Genomic DNA, 14,272 nt, shown 5'->3' on the forward strand with positions numbered 1-14,272 from the left:
AGAAGGTGTGAATTTGAGAGGGAGCACTGCACAGGGTTGGAGGGCATTGTGGAAGGAAACAGGAAGGTGATGGAGGGATCAGAAAAGAACAGGCTTCCAAGCGATAATAAAAATAATAGCAAAATCCCCTTTCAGTGAGTGCATACCATGTGTGTTCCTTTGTGATTAGGTTACCTTACTCAGGATGAGATATTCTAGTTCCGTCCATTTGCCTAAGAATTTCATGAAGTCATTGTTATTACTAGCTGAGTAGTATTCCATTGTGTAAATGTACCACATTTTCTGTATCCATTCCTCTGTTGAGGGACATCTGGGAAGTGGATTTTAGCCAAAGAAAAGCTCAGAATACTCACAATACAATTCACAGACCTTATGAAACCCAAGAAGTAGGAAGACCACACTGAAGTATGGATGCTACAGTCCTACTCAGAAGGGGGAAGAAAATAATCTCTGGAGGGAGAGAGAGAGAGGGATGTGGGAGGGAGAGAGGAGGGGGAGGGAAAAGTAGGGCCAGTTCAGATATGGGAGAAGATGGAGGAGAAGTACAGAGGGTCAGGAATTTGAAAGTAGGTGTGCAGCAGTGGAGGAGGGGAAGCAAGGGGTAGCCACTAGAAAGTCCCAGATGCCAGGGACCCAAGAGGGTCCCAGGACTCAACAGGGAAGACATTAGCTAAAATATCCAACAAAGGTGAGATAGAACCTGTGGAACCTATATCCAGTGGCTAGGCATGGCTCCTAGTTGAGGGATGGGGCTACCCACCCACCTCAAAAAAATAATCTAGAATTCCTCCTGTCAAAAGAAAATGCAGGGGCAAAAAGTAGTGCAAAGGCTGAAGCAAAGGCCATCCAGAGACTGGCTAACCTAGGGTTCCATCCAATCTGCTGACACCAAACCCAGACACTATTGCTGATGCCAAGAAGCTCTTGTTGACAGGAGCCTGGTATAGCTGTCCTCTGAGAGGCTCTGCCAGAGCCTGACAAATACAGATGCAGATGGCTGTAGCCAACCATCGGACTGAGCATGGGGATTTCAATGGAGGAGTTGGGGAAAGGACCAAAGGAGCTAAAGGGGTTTGCAAACCCATAGGAAGAACAACAATATCAACCAACCAGAACCCCCAGCGCTAAAGCACCAACCACAGAGTACATGACTCCACCTGCATATGTTGCAGAGGATGGTTTTATCAGGCATCAATGGGAGGAGAGGCCCTTAAGCCTGTGAAGGCTCGATGCCTCAGTGTAGGGGAATGCTAGGGCTCTGATCAGGAGGAGGGTGCCTGGGTGGGGTCAGGGGAATAGCGGGCTTGTGGAGGTGGGATAATATTTAAAATGTAAATGAAATAGCCACTAAAAATACAACAAAAATAAAACATAGTAAGATGAAACAAAAACCATCACACCAAATTTGGACAAGGTAACCCATCAGGAGGAAAAGAGCCCCAAGAGAAGGCACAGGGACTCACTCATCCACACACTCAGGATTCCCATAAAAACACTAAGCGGATAGCTATATAACATATACACAGAGGACCTGGTGCAGACCCATGCAGGCCCTGTGCTTGCTGCCTCGGTCCTTGTGAGTTCATGTGAACTTTGCTCATGCTGATTTAGAGGGCCTGGTTCTCTCGGTGTCCTCCATCCCATATGACTTTTACAAGCTGTCTGCCTCCTCTTCCATGCGGTTCCTTGACCTTAAAGGTGAAATCGCATCACTCTCCTTTTTTTGTTCATACCCACAATTTCACATCGACATCAATATCACACTATAAAAACCTTTAAGCTGTAAAAAAAAGTTCCATAGCCATTAAAAATTTCAACATTTGAAAGTTCAAAGTCTTTTTAAAATATTCAAAATCTCTAAAAAGACTAAGTTTGACAGTGTAAAGCTAGGTGTTCAGTGTATGGAATGTTCTCGAGGGCCTGGCCTTTGGGACAGCACCTCCCCAGCCCTGCCCTCCACAGCATACACAGCATGTCTTTTAGGCTCAACTCCCTGGTTGTTGCTGATCTTTTAATTTTTATTTACTTGTTTGAGACATAGTTTCTCTGTGTAGCCTTGACTGTCCTGGAACTCACTCTGTAGACCAGGTTATCCTCAAACTCACAGAGATCCACCTGCCTCTGCCTCAGGGGTGCCGGAATTAAAGGTGTGTGCTGCTATGCTTGACAAGTTCTGTTTTTACAAATTTGCTTATTGGAAACCAGGTGGTGGTGGCGCATGCCTGTAATTCCAGCACTCTGGGAGGCAGAGGCAGGCAGATTTCTGAGTTCGACGCCAGCCTTGTCTACAGAGTGAGTTCCAGGACAGCCAGGGCTACACAAGAAACCCTGTCTTGGGAAAAAAATCCAAAAAAATTGCTTATTGGGCTGCTCTTTTTTAAAATCTCAATGTGATTTTCCTCTATTTTTATCTCTTTATTAAATTTCTCTTTCATATCATGTATTGAATTCTTGATTCCATCCATTGGTTTATTTGCATTGTCTGAGTTAATTTTAAAGGGTTTTTCGGGGGTGCTCTTATTTTGTTGATCATTGTCTTAATCATCATTTTAGATTCATTTTGTGGGATTTCATTTAATACTCTCTTATAGAAATCTATTACTTAGTAATTGGTAATTTTGGAAGGAATCATGATGCCTGGGCGTTTTTCTTGTGTTTATGTGATGAGACTTTGTTGGTTTTAGATTGTTTTTTAATTACCCATTTTCTTTAAGCTGAAGTACTTTCAATGTCCAAATGGGACTATGTTGTACTAGACATGAGGTTTCCACCCCAGTGGACTTGAGGTGAGGCTCAGTAGCTAAAACTTCAGCTTACATACTCAGAGTCAGGGTACCAAACATGATCTAAAACTCTATACTAGAAGAATGCTAATGCAGAAATAGAAGAATGCTAATGCAGAAATGACCAAAACTATGGCTAAACTAGCTGTGAAAATACAATAACTCCAATAATCTTTGTGGAATATAGGACCTGAGTGTGTCCTAAGATATTAGTTATGAAAGTTTAAATTTAAAGAAAACATGTTGAATAATAGTGATATCTATTAAAGCAATAGATAAATGTGCAAGAATAAAAAGGAAGTAGAAACAGGAAACAATATAAAAGAAGAGAATAAATAAGGTAAAGTTAGACTCAAATAGAAATGGTAGAGAAACCCAATTACAGAAGTAATCAACCCTAGTACTTGGGAGCATAAGGCAAGCCCGAACTCCCAAACCAAGCTAATCTGTGCTATTTAAAATGGTTATATTTTTTTTAAAAGAAAGGAAATAAATAAAAGATAGAAGAATTATAGGACAAAGCTTTCCACAAAATTAAATTGAGATATAATCTAACATCTCTCTCTCTCTCTCTATGCAGTGAGCCTTGAGCCTCTGTACAGACTGTTTATGCAGTCATTTTCCTGAGCACAGGTACACACAGTCTTTGTCTTTATGTGCTCGCTTGCACGAGCTCAGGTGTATCTGTGGTCACATACCTGATCATATGTGAACAGTGACTCACACTCATATGTGACCAGGTACAGATTCTCTGTGCTCATTTGCCTGAGCCCAGGTGTAGATGTCTATGCAGCTGATAGTCCAAAATAAGGGGTAGACCCTGCTTCTTTACAATCTTGCTTATCTTTGTCTGGCAAAGCACAAAGCTTTGAGCAATCATCATTCCTATGCCCAACTTTATGTTCCTTGCCATGCAACCCGAAGGTGTGGTTCATGGGCCATGCAGAGAACACTATAACTAAGGATGTTCTTTCACTTGACAACAATACAGAAATCACCCACTAAGGGAATCTCAATGACAAATTGTCCAGATCAGGTTGCCTACAGACATGTTTGTGAGAGATTTTTCTCAACTGGGTTGATTTAGGCGGGAAGATCCTCCCTGAATTTAGCGCGGATGGGGTATTGTTTCAAGAGCCTTGAGTGAATGCAAAGTAGAAGACAGCTAAGCAGCGGCAGGCATGTGACTACTGCTCCCTTCTGACTACAAAGGTAATGATAGCAATTCCTTCAAGCTTTTGCCACTGTGACTTCCACGCCATGATGGATTGTGCCTGGAATGGTTAGCCAAGTAAACTTGCTCTCCATTAAGATGCTTTTGTCAGGGTATTTTATCACAGTAATGGGCCAGGAATCTGAGATAAGTCCCCCATTTGCCTTGATTGCCAGAGTGGACTGTATGTACAAGGAGGAAGCTTTGTTTCTACAGATGCCTAGCCACCGACTCAGCCTTGTTTTTATCAAAGGGCTTCTTGCTCCTGATTTGTATTAAATGCCAAGAAAAGAGAATATCCTCAGAGCCTGGAAAGTGTGCAGACCCCAGTTGCTACTACTGTCTCCTTGTACTACAAACTTACCCAGTAATGTATCCAGTGTTGGTTATGTTTCATTTGTATTCATTCATTCATTCATTCATTCACTCACTCACTCACTCACTCACTCACTCACTCATTCATCAAGACAGAGCCTCATGTGTTTCAGGAAGGCATCCTACTTTTGAACCTCCTGTAATTGTCACTTAATTTCCAGGATGGTGGTCATGGGTCATCTTGCTCAGTTTGGTGCATCCTAGACAAGGACATACTAACTGAGCTACACGTTCAGCGGATAGTGGTGTTTTTAGAGTGTCTGTTTTTTGTTTTTGTTTTGGTCTGTGCATGTCTTTCTGCTGTCAGTTTAGTTCTATGGTATGGTGTGACAAAACTGTTCCTGGGACGATGCAGCATACATGTCTACTCAACCCAGATAGAGCGCTTATGACAGACCAAAGTACTGATACCTCAAAAGTCCAACTTGGTGAACTCTGAGTTTTACTGGGGTTACTGACAGGAATATAGGAGACAGATTACATAAAGGAGCACAAATAACTTAATGACAGCTTCATCCCCCTGGCATGAATGACAGAACCACAACACTGGAAACCTGTAGCTAGCACAACTGTTCTGCCTGCAGGCAGATCCACAGGCTGGAGAGTGTCCTTTCCAAGTGACTCAATTGGTCTAAACCTCTTCTGGACATCTTTGCTGATTTATGCTTCTTGTAGACATCTGACCTGGTCTCATGGTCAGCTAGTCTGGTCTGAGAGTGACTCTCAGGAGCCTTTATTGTTTAATCTTGGGAAGAAGAGACCTAATGAATCTTGTCAGTTTCAGGGACTTCCTGAAGCTATTTTGAATTATTTACCTTCCAGCTTAAGGAGCTTCCCTTCAAGATGGAACCTTTTTTTTTTTTTTTTACTCTGAGACAGGGTTTCTCTGTGCAGCCCTGGCTGTCCTGGAACTCACTCTGTAGACCAGGCTGGCCTCGAACTCAGAAATCTGCCTGCCTCTGCCTCCCAAGTGCTGGGATTACAGGCGTGCGCCACCACCGCCCGGCACAGCCAGTGCTCTTAGCCACTCACTGAACCACCCTTCCCGCCCAGGATGGAATGCTTCAATCCCAGAGGAAACTTACATTACACATGCTACCTTTGCTCACCCACAATAAACCTCTCCTTCTCCCTCTCGCTCTCTCACTCTCTCTTGTTCTCACTCTTCTCCTCTCTCCCTCCCTCCCTCTTTTCTGTTCTCTTTCTCTCCCTTTCTGCCTCTCCTTTTTCTATAAGTTATCTGGTATTGGAATTAGCTTTTCTGAACCCCTTGCTTTGTATTAAGGCATGATTCCAACCTTCTGCACTTGTGGTCACTTTGTACTAGGACCAAATCTGTCCCCAGGTGGACTGAGCCATATAGAACGGATTCTCAACTCCCCTGTACTGATTCTGAAGAACGTGTTCTTCCATTTTTGTTTTGCTATTAAAACTAGTGTTTATTGTCACTTCCTAAAATAGCTTTCTCAAACCACCCATGACTGATTCCCCATAAATGCTGGGAATAAAGGTGTGGGGTGTCACCTTCCAGGCCCTCTTGTAACATTTAATTTCCAAATTGAAGTCTCCATATTTTTTGTTTTGTAATAATTCAGTTATTCTCTCTGATTTGTATGCTAAAATATTTGCATATGCACAGGTATGTTAATTTTAAACAATAGTAATAATTGATGGCTATTTGAGATTCCTTTGCATTCTTTTTCATTCATTAATTTTTTTCTTTCTTTCTAGGTGGCGGTGGCACATGCCTTTAATCTTAGCAGACAAAGGTGAACGAACAAGTTCAAAGTCACAGTCTAGCCTACAAAGCCAGTTCCAGAACAGCCAGAGCTACACAGAAAAACCCTATCTCAAAAAACAAAACAAAACAAAATTATCTTTACTGAGATGTAATTCCACCCTTTAAAAAGATGGAATGCAATGAGTTTTGGTATGTTCAATTAGTTATATAACCTTTACTCTGTAGGATGGCTTTTTGTTTTGTTAATTAGTTTGGTTTATAGAACTCTTTATAGAACTCTTGTTTTGCACTGTTTATTATGAAACCCAGGGCTACTCACAAGCTTGGCAAATGCATTACCACTTAGCTACACAAGAGAAGCTTTTAGACTGAGTGTTGTCCTGCTTGCCTAATTGTAATGCTCTTGTATTTTTTTCTCATATTCCGGAATTCATTGCAAAGCTCAAAGTCATGAAACTTTGGGGGGTGGGGTCCCTTCAGGGACCATGGCAGGCAGGAAAATGATCCACAGAGACGTAAGAATGAAAACTCAGTTGAGCCTTACTTAGGCTGGATCAAACTTCAGGAATCTGATTCTAGGATGCTTATTGCAAGAATATTTAAAGTCAGTACATACAATTTGTAAAACCAGTTCCCTGGTGTGATACAATCCCTAGTGCACAAGGAGGCACAATAATATAGAAGTTCAACTCAAAGTACATGCCATTTCTCTCAAGAAGATGAGGTCTGGAGGTGGCTACCTGTATTAGTGTTAGAGCCTAGAGAAGGATTTGGTATGGTCTCAGTCATACAGATAGCATAGAAGTTGTTTGGGCTCTTAGCCACCTAAGGTCCTGGTGTGGGAGCTTGAGGACATCCCTTGGCTATGCAGATGATGTAAGGGTCATTTAAACTACTAGCCATTTCCAGTCCTGGTTGTGGAAGTGGGATATAGCCTGATCCAACAGACAATGCAGATCACCAAGCTGTTAATCACCTCCAATTCCCAGCCTTTGGGATGGGAGAACAGGTATTTTTCTCCTTTGAGGAGACACCCTTCTGTGATTAACATTCCTGTTTTCCCTGGAGATCTGTGGGTACAAGAACCTTTGTACTCCCAACAAAACTTTCTACCCATGTTTCCTGGAAAATACTTTTAACACACAATCAGGGTTTAATATACAAAATAATTAAGGACTTCCTACAAGTCATACAAAAAACTCACCAAATAAACTGATTTGAAGATAGAAAACGGACTCAAAGAGGATTTTCCCAAAAGAATATTTATGTATATCTACTTGATAAAGTAAGATGTACTCATTATGACTAATCAGCAGGGAAAAACAAAATAAACTCACAATGATATCATATCACAATATCACATGCATTAGGAGAGAAGTTCTGGAGAGAGAGAGAGAGAGAGAGAGAGAGAGAGAGAGAGAGAGAGAGAGAGAGAGAGAGAGAGAGGAAGAAGATATCACAAAATTGGAAACCTATGGCAATGTGGAATGACATGACTCCTTTTGAATAGAGTGTGACGACTTCTCACACAAAATCACTCTTTGGGACGACATACAAAAGAATTAAAATCAGTATCTTAAAGGTGTACACATATTCCCATCTTTGTTGCAGGATTATCCATAATAGTGAAGATATAGAAAGTATATAAAAAATCCTAAGTAACCACTGGCTGATGAATGAATAAAAGTTGGGCCATTCATGGTGAGATAAAAGAGCTTTTGGGATCAGCCTCCTGTTGGGAACTTGAATTTTTCTGAGCAGGACACCTGCTTCTGGATAGAGGAGAAATTGATACAAGGACTTACTATATTTGAAGTATCTCTGCGAGTACATTGGTTTTGACTTATTTTAAAGATGGAACACCAAGATTTTACTACACTGTCTAATATATGTTCTTTTTCCTCATAAAAGGAAAAAAATGGCCATGCATATAGTGGGATATAATTCAGAGTTAGTGAAGTCTATAATGCCATATATGATAACATGGATCAACTGAATAGACAGAAATTTAAAAAGAAAACTCGTAAGAGCATTCTGCAAAATCAAAGGGGATATAAACAAACTCCCAAATGAATTCAAATGGAGTACAAGTAACTGAATGTAAGAAGGAAGTGAAAATCTTTGTTAAATTCTACCTTTATTGTCTTGGATTATTTTCATTATTTAATTTAACTGTTTGTGCATTCACAGTACTCTTCATATTTTTCCTCATATGCCCTGTCAGGTCCTTGAACGTATTCATAACTGCTATATTGAAATCCTTGTCTTGTGCTTCAGCTCAACTGCCTTTCTCAGGGCATATTGTAAATACAGTTTTTGGCTTCTGGAAGAGGTGTGTTGTCTTGGCTCTTCATGTTGTATTTTTGCACTGTGATCTAGGCATCTGGAGTTATGATATTTGAAGTGTTTCTTGGTATAGATATTTGGTCTCACTTTTGTTAGATGGGTGGGTGCTCTATTCTTTGGTTGCCCTTGCCCACTCTGAGTCCTAGCCAAGTTTGGCAGCTGTGGGGTCCCTGAGTCCAAATCAAGTGTGGTGGCTATAGGGTCCCTGGTAGAGAGATGTTCTAATTGTCAGTAGGGAGCCTCAAAGAAATGGAAATGGGCTAGAAAGAAAGGCTGGAAGGGCAACATGGAAGAACTAGGAAATCCTGTGTTTTCGCCAAGAGGTAGATCCTCAACAGGATGGAAGTCGGTTGGGAGTAGAGGCTCATATGGCTTGGCAGAACCAGCAATTCTAAGAGTAAGTCTAGGAAGACCAGAATGGAGTATGGGGAGGAGATAACGCTTGTGCTCCTGAGTCCCAAGTGATTCCTGGAGAGCGGTTCTGCAGGTTTGGGGGAGGTAGAAGGGGATGGACATGAGGTGCGAGGGATGACTGAAGGGGCAGTGGTCCGTACCAAGAGAAGGAACCCAAAGGTGATGGGGTTAGGTTAGAAGGTGATAGGCTCGTGTTTTAACATCTATATATTCACAAGGATTTGTCAGAAGATAACTTTGTGGAGTTGGTTCACTCTTTCTGCCTTTATGAGTTTCCAGAGATTCAAACTCAGGTCAGAGGGCGTATGTAGCAAGCACATTTCCTATCTCCCAAGCCTTATTATTCATGTCTACATTGTGTTATTGTTTTAAGACATCTATTTTTAAATTCTCTGAGTTTTGTCTCATAGTGATTATTATCTGGCCAGTGTCTGACACCTTATTTCAACTGTTAGATAAGGTCATGGCTTTTACTAAAACAAAACTCACAATTTTTGTTAGTATGTAGTATTTTCTGCATATCTGAACATTATTATTATAGCTTTCCTCATTTGGCTCTGTGGCTGTTTTTCTAGACATCCTAAACAAGCTTCTTGCCTTTTCTGCCTGTCAATGTTCTATTTGGGACGTAGATAGCACCTACCATAAGTTATGCTTTGCCCTGACTCTGTAATTAGTGTGCTGTCACCATTTCAGCACTAGAGAGCAGTCCAAGCTTAAGATTGTCCACAGTCTGTAGTTAATATCTGGTTCAACATGAAGTAGGATGATACTTGGCTTCCTTAATGCTTATAAACGTAGTTTCATGTATTCACCAGTTAAAATTGGTGTGTCTTCTGGGGAATCCTATTTATTTACTCTATTTACATTTAAAGTAACCATTGATTGTTACTGGCCTATTATTGTTATTTTATTTTCAAAAATGTATTGTGTGTGTTTGGTGGGGGGGGCACACATGTGGAAATCAGAAGACAATCCTTTCCTTCTGCAATGTGGGTCCAGGGGATAGAACCCAGGTCATCAGGCTAGACAGCAAGAGGGTTCACTCACTGAAGAATCTTCCAGGTCCTTATCGCTATTTTGTTTTCTGCTTTCTCCTCTTCTACTTGTTGTTTTTAAGGTTTGATGATATCTTATAATGGTGCACTTTCTTTATTTTGGCTTTACTTTTTCTGTATTTACCAAGATTTTTTATTTGTGCTTGCCCTGATGTCTGTATAAAGCTTATGGTAGTTCTTATTGCTTATTTGTAACTGGCAACTACTTCAATCCTATTATATAGAACTATGCATATCATGCACTATACTGTGAATCCAACTGATTTTTATCTCTATAGCACAAATTGTGTTCTATTAATGTTGTAATTTATTCCCTATCATATTATGCATTCATTAACCTATTTTTGATTTTAAGATTTTTATATTAGTTGATCTTTGTTATGACAACAACATATCTAATTTAAAAGGAAAGTGTATTTTGGCTCACAGTTTCGGTTCATCATTTATTGCTTTTAAGCCAATTTAAAAAAGAAAGCTCATAGTGAAAGGACATAACTAAGAAAAGATGCTGGGAAGGAGAGAATGTTGAAAAATGTCTAAGAAGATACATCTTTTAAGACTATACTACCAGGATTCTATTTCCTTAAAACAAATTCTCACATTATGACATTATGATTATTTCACAGTAATACCAACAGATTATGGGTCCAATAGTGCAGTAATACATCACTCAGTTCAGAGCCTTCAGTATCTAATCATTTCTTCATAGTCTCATTTCTGAACATTACCTTGGAGAACAAACCTCCAGCATAGGAGTATATAGGAGACATTTCATGTGCAAAACATTATCAAACCTCAAAAAAAATTTATGTGACATTTGTTGTCAGTACTTCTGTATGCCAATAATTATACGTGTGGTCTAAACGTTATTTACATAACACCATTGCAACATCACATTATTGTCTATCTTCTATACATTTATATTTTCCAACTACTTTTTATACTTTCATATACTTTTTTATTTTTACTCTTAAATATCTTTTCATTTTACCTTGAAAAAAATCCTCTTTGCACTTCCTATAGGATGGGTATAGTGGGTGAACTTTGTTTTTGTTTGTCTAGGAGTCTACTATGTCTTCATGGTTATAGTTTTTCTAAGTATAGTATACTTGGTTCATGAGATTTTGTTACATTTTGGGTTGTTTGCTGTCAGCACCTTAAATATACCATCTTGCTCATTCCTTGGATTCAAGTTTTCTGTAGGGAAATTGACTCATGGCCTTATGAAAGTTTTTATTGCTTGTCCTCTCCTCCTGGTACTTACAAGTGTGCGCCACCATGTCTAACATTTTTTATATGAATTCTGGAAAATCAAACTCAGGCTATCAGATGTACAAGGCAAATAATACTTTAGACTGGCTCACCTCCCACCATATCCTCCAATTATGTATTATTAAATTCACGTGTTTATCATCATTATTTTCATTTTATCATTATTTGACCCTTTAAAAATTATATTTGATGGTATTAATTGCATTAAATTAATTAAATTAAATGTATTAATAAGCAGAGCATAGTAGCTAATTCCAGCACTCAGGAGGCAAAGACAGGAAGACCTCAAGGTCCAGGCCATCTTTAGCTATGTAGTGAATTTCATACCACTCTGTGCTATACAGAGACTCTGGCTCAAAAATATGTGAACAATTTTTCAGTTATTTTTCTTCTTTCTCTCATTTAAAATTTTTATTGAAATATAATCACGTGATTTCTCCCCTCTTCTCCCTCCACCCATTCCATACCCTCCCACTCCTTAAATTCAAGGCCTGTTTTAAATATATGTATACACACATATATGAATAAATATATTAGCATGAGATGCTGAATTCATTTAGTGTAACTTGTATGCATATGTTTTTAGGGCTGACTGCTTGGTATTGCACAGACAATTAGGATGGCCATTCTTGGTGAGGAACAGTTCTCTATCCTTCAGTAGTCACTAATTGCTTATAGTCCTCCTTGTATTTTTTCCCACCTATGTTGGTATGTCAACTATTGGAATTGTTTAGGTTTTGTTTAGGCAACCATATTGTTGGTCTTTCATGGGTATGCCTGTCCTGCCTTATCTAGAAGGCACACCCCCTACATGAGACTTTCTGGTCTTCTGGGTCTTACAGTCTTTCCACCCCTCTTCCACTATGTTCCCTGAGCCTTAAGTTCAAGGAGTTACGTTGTAAGTGTAGCAACTGGGACTGGGCACATCACAGTCAACTGTGTTTTGACCAATTGTGGCTTTTTGAAAATAGTCTCCACGTGAAGCTGCTTTAATGGTGGGTGAGAGGTATACGTATCTATGGGTATAAAGATAAGTACTTAGCGGCTCAGCCATTAAAGGTTAGGCTCACAACTCCAAACCATCTTTTCTCATTTGAAAATTATAATTGAATTTTTACAATTTCAAACATGTATGCAAAAGATTTTAATCATATTTACACTCTTAGCCATTATTATTATTATCATTATCACTATTAATCTTTTTTTGATGGGGTACCATTCTGTGCAGCCCCTGCTGACCTGGAACTCCTTCTGTAGACCAGGCTGACCTTGAACACACAGAGATATGCCTGCCTCTGCCTTCTAAGTGCTGGCTTCAAGGTGTTCACACTGTTGTGATCATAAAAAAAGAAAGAGGTATAAGAATATGTTCTACCATGGTGTGGGGGAAGTGGTTGTCTCAGTGGGCCCATGCCGAGGCATCCCTTCCCCCTGAGGGACCAGACAGCAACAGTATAGTATAGAATAGAGTTTATTCAGGGCATGGGGAGGGGAGTTAAGGGGGTAGTGGAGGCAGAGAAAGGCAGAGAAAGAGAGAGAAAGAGAGAGAGTAGAGAAGTAGAGGCCGGCTATGACCACATGGAGAGAGGGGGAGGGGAGGAGAGGGCAAGAGGGGGCAAGGGAGGGGCTGAGAGTGAGAGAATAAGAGAGGCAAGAGATGTAAGAGAGGGAGGAAGGCTGAGCAACCTTCTTTATAGTGGGCCAGGTAATTGTGGGGTGGAGCTTAGACAGAATCCTAACATTCCCCGTTTACAGAATCCTAACACGAGCCTTTACTGTACACAGTACTGGGTTTCATAGGGATGCACAATACAGTCTATGACGTACTTGGACGTACTTATATTTTCTTGCTCATTTTTCTTACTCAAAGTCAGATTCTTTAATGCATTAGGTCAGCATCAACTAGTTTCTTCTAGTTTTTCCTTCTAATCTCCTCGGGGAAGAAAATGAAATTCAGAACATTAGAATTAATATGTGGGGGCTGGAGAGATGGCTCAGTGGTTAAGAGTACTGACTGCTCTTCTGAAGGTCCTGAGTTCAAATCCCAGCAACCACATGGTGGCTCACAACCATCCATAATGAGATCTGATGCCCTCTTCTGTTGTGTCTGAGGACAGCTACTGTGTAATCCATATACATAAAATAAATAAATAATTCTTTTAAAAAAAGAATTAAATATGCAGTCATGTGACCATTACCCATAAGGTTAATCTTTAACTTGAAAACATGACCCCCAAATATCCTGATACCAAAATGTACCAAATTCTGAATAAGGAAAACAAAAAGCTATTTAACTTCCTGATATTGTCATTATGCTAGTAATTTCTTTCTTTTTTCTTTTTTTATTAGATATTTTCTTTATTTACATATCAAATGTGTCCCTTTTCCTGGTTTCCCCTCCAAAAACCCTCTATCCCATACCCCCTCCCCCTGCTCACTAACCCACCCACTAACGCTTCCCTGATCTGGCATTCCCCTACACTGGGGCATGAAGCCTTCACAGGACCAAGGGCCTCTCCTCCCTTTGATGTCCAACAAGGCCGTCCTCTGCTATCCATGCGGCTGAAGTGTACTCTTTGGTTGGTGGTTTAGTCCCTGGGAGCTCTGAGCGGTACTGGTACATATTGTTATTCCTCCTCTGGGGATGCAAACCCCTTCAGCTCCTTCAGTCTTTTCTTAGCCATTATCATCATCATCATCATCATATCTGTTTTTACAGTCCAGTTGTCATCTGCCTCCCGGTCTGCCCTCTCACTGTTCCTCATTCCTTCCTTCCCTCGCTGCCCGCCCCCCAAGAGGATACCACACCCCCATACTCCCACCCTTCCAGGCCTCCCCATTCCCTGGGGTCTCAAGCCTCTCCAGGGTTAGGCGCATCTTCTGTCACTGAGGCCAGACCAGGCAGTCCTCTGCTGTATATGAGCCTCCGACCAGCTACTCTATGCTGCCTGGTGGTCTTCCTATAGGGTCTCTCTCTCTCTCTCTCTCTCTCTCTCTCTCTCTCTCTCTCTCGTTTTATTTGTTTGTTTTTTTTTTTCAAGACAGGGTTTCTCTGTGTAGCCCTGGCTGT

This window comes from Apodemus sylvaticus, chromosome X (genome assembly GCF_947179515.1).
Source record: "Apodemus sylvaticus chromosome X, mApoSyl1.1, whole genome shotgun sequence".
Taxonomy (NCBI): domain Eukaryota; kingdom Metazoa; phylum Chordata; class Mammalia; order Rodentia; family Muridae; genus Apodemus; species Apodemus sylvaticus.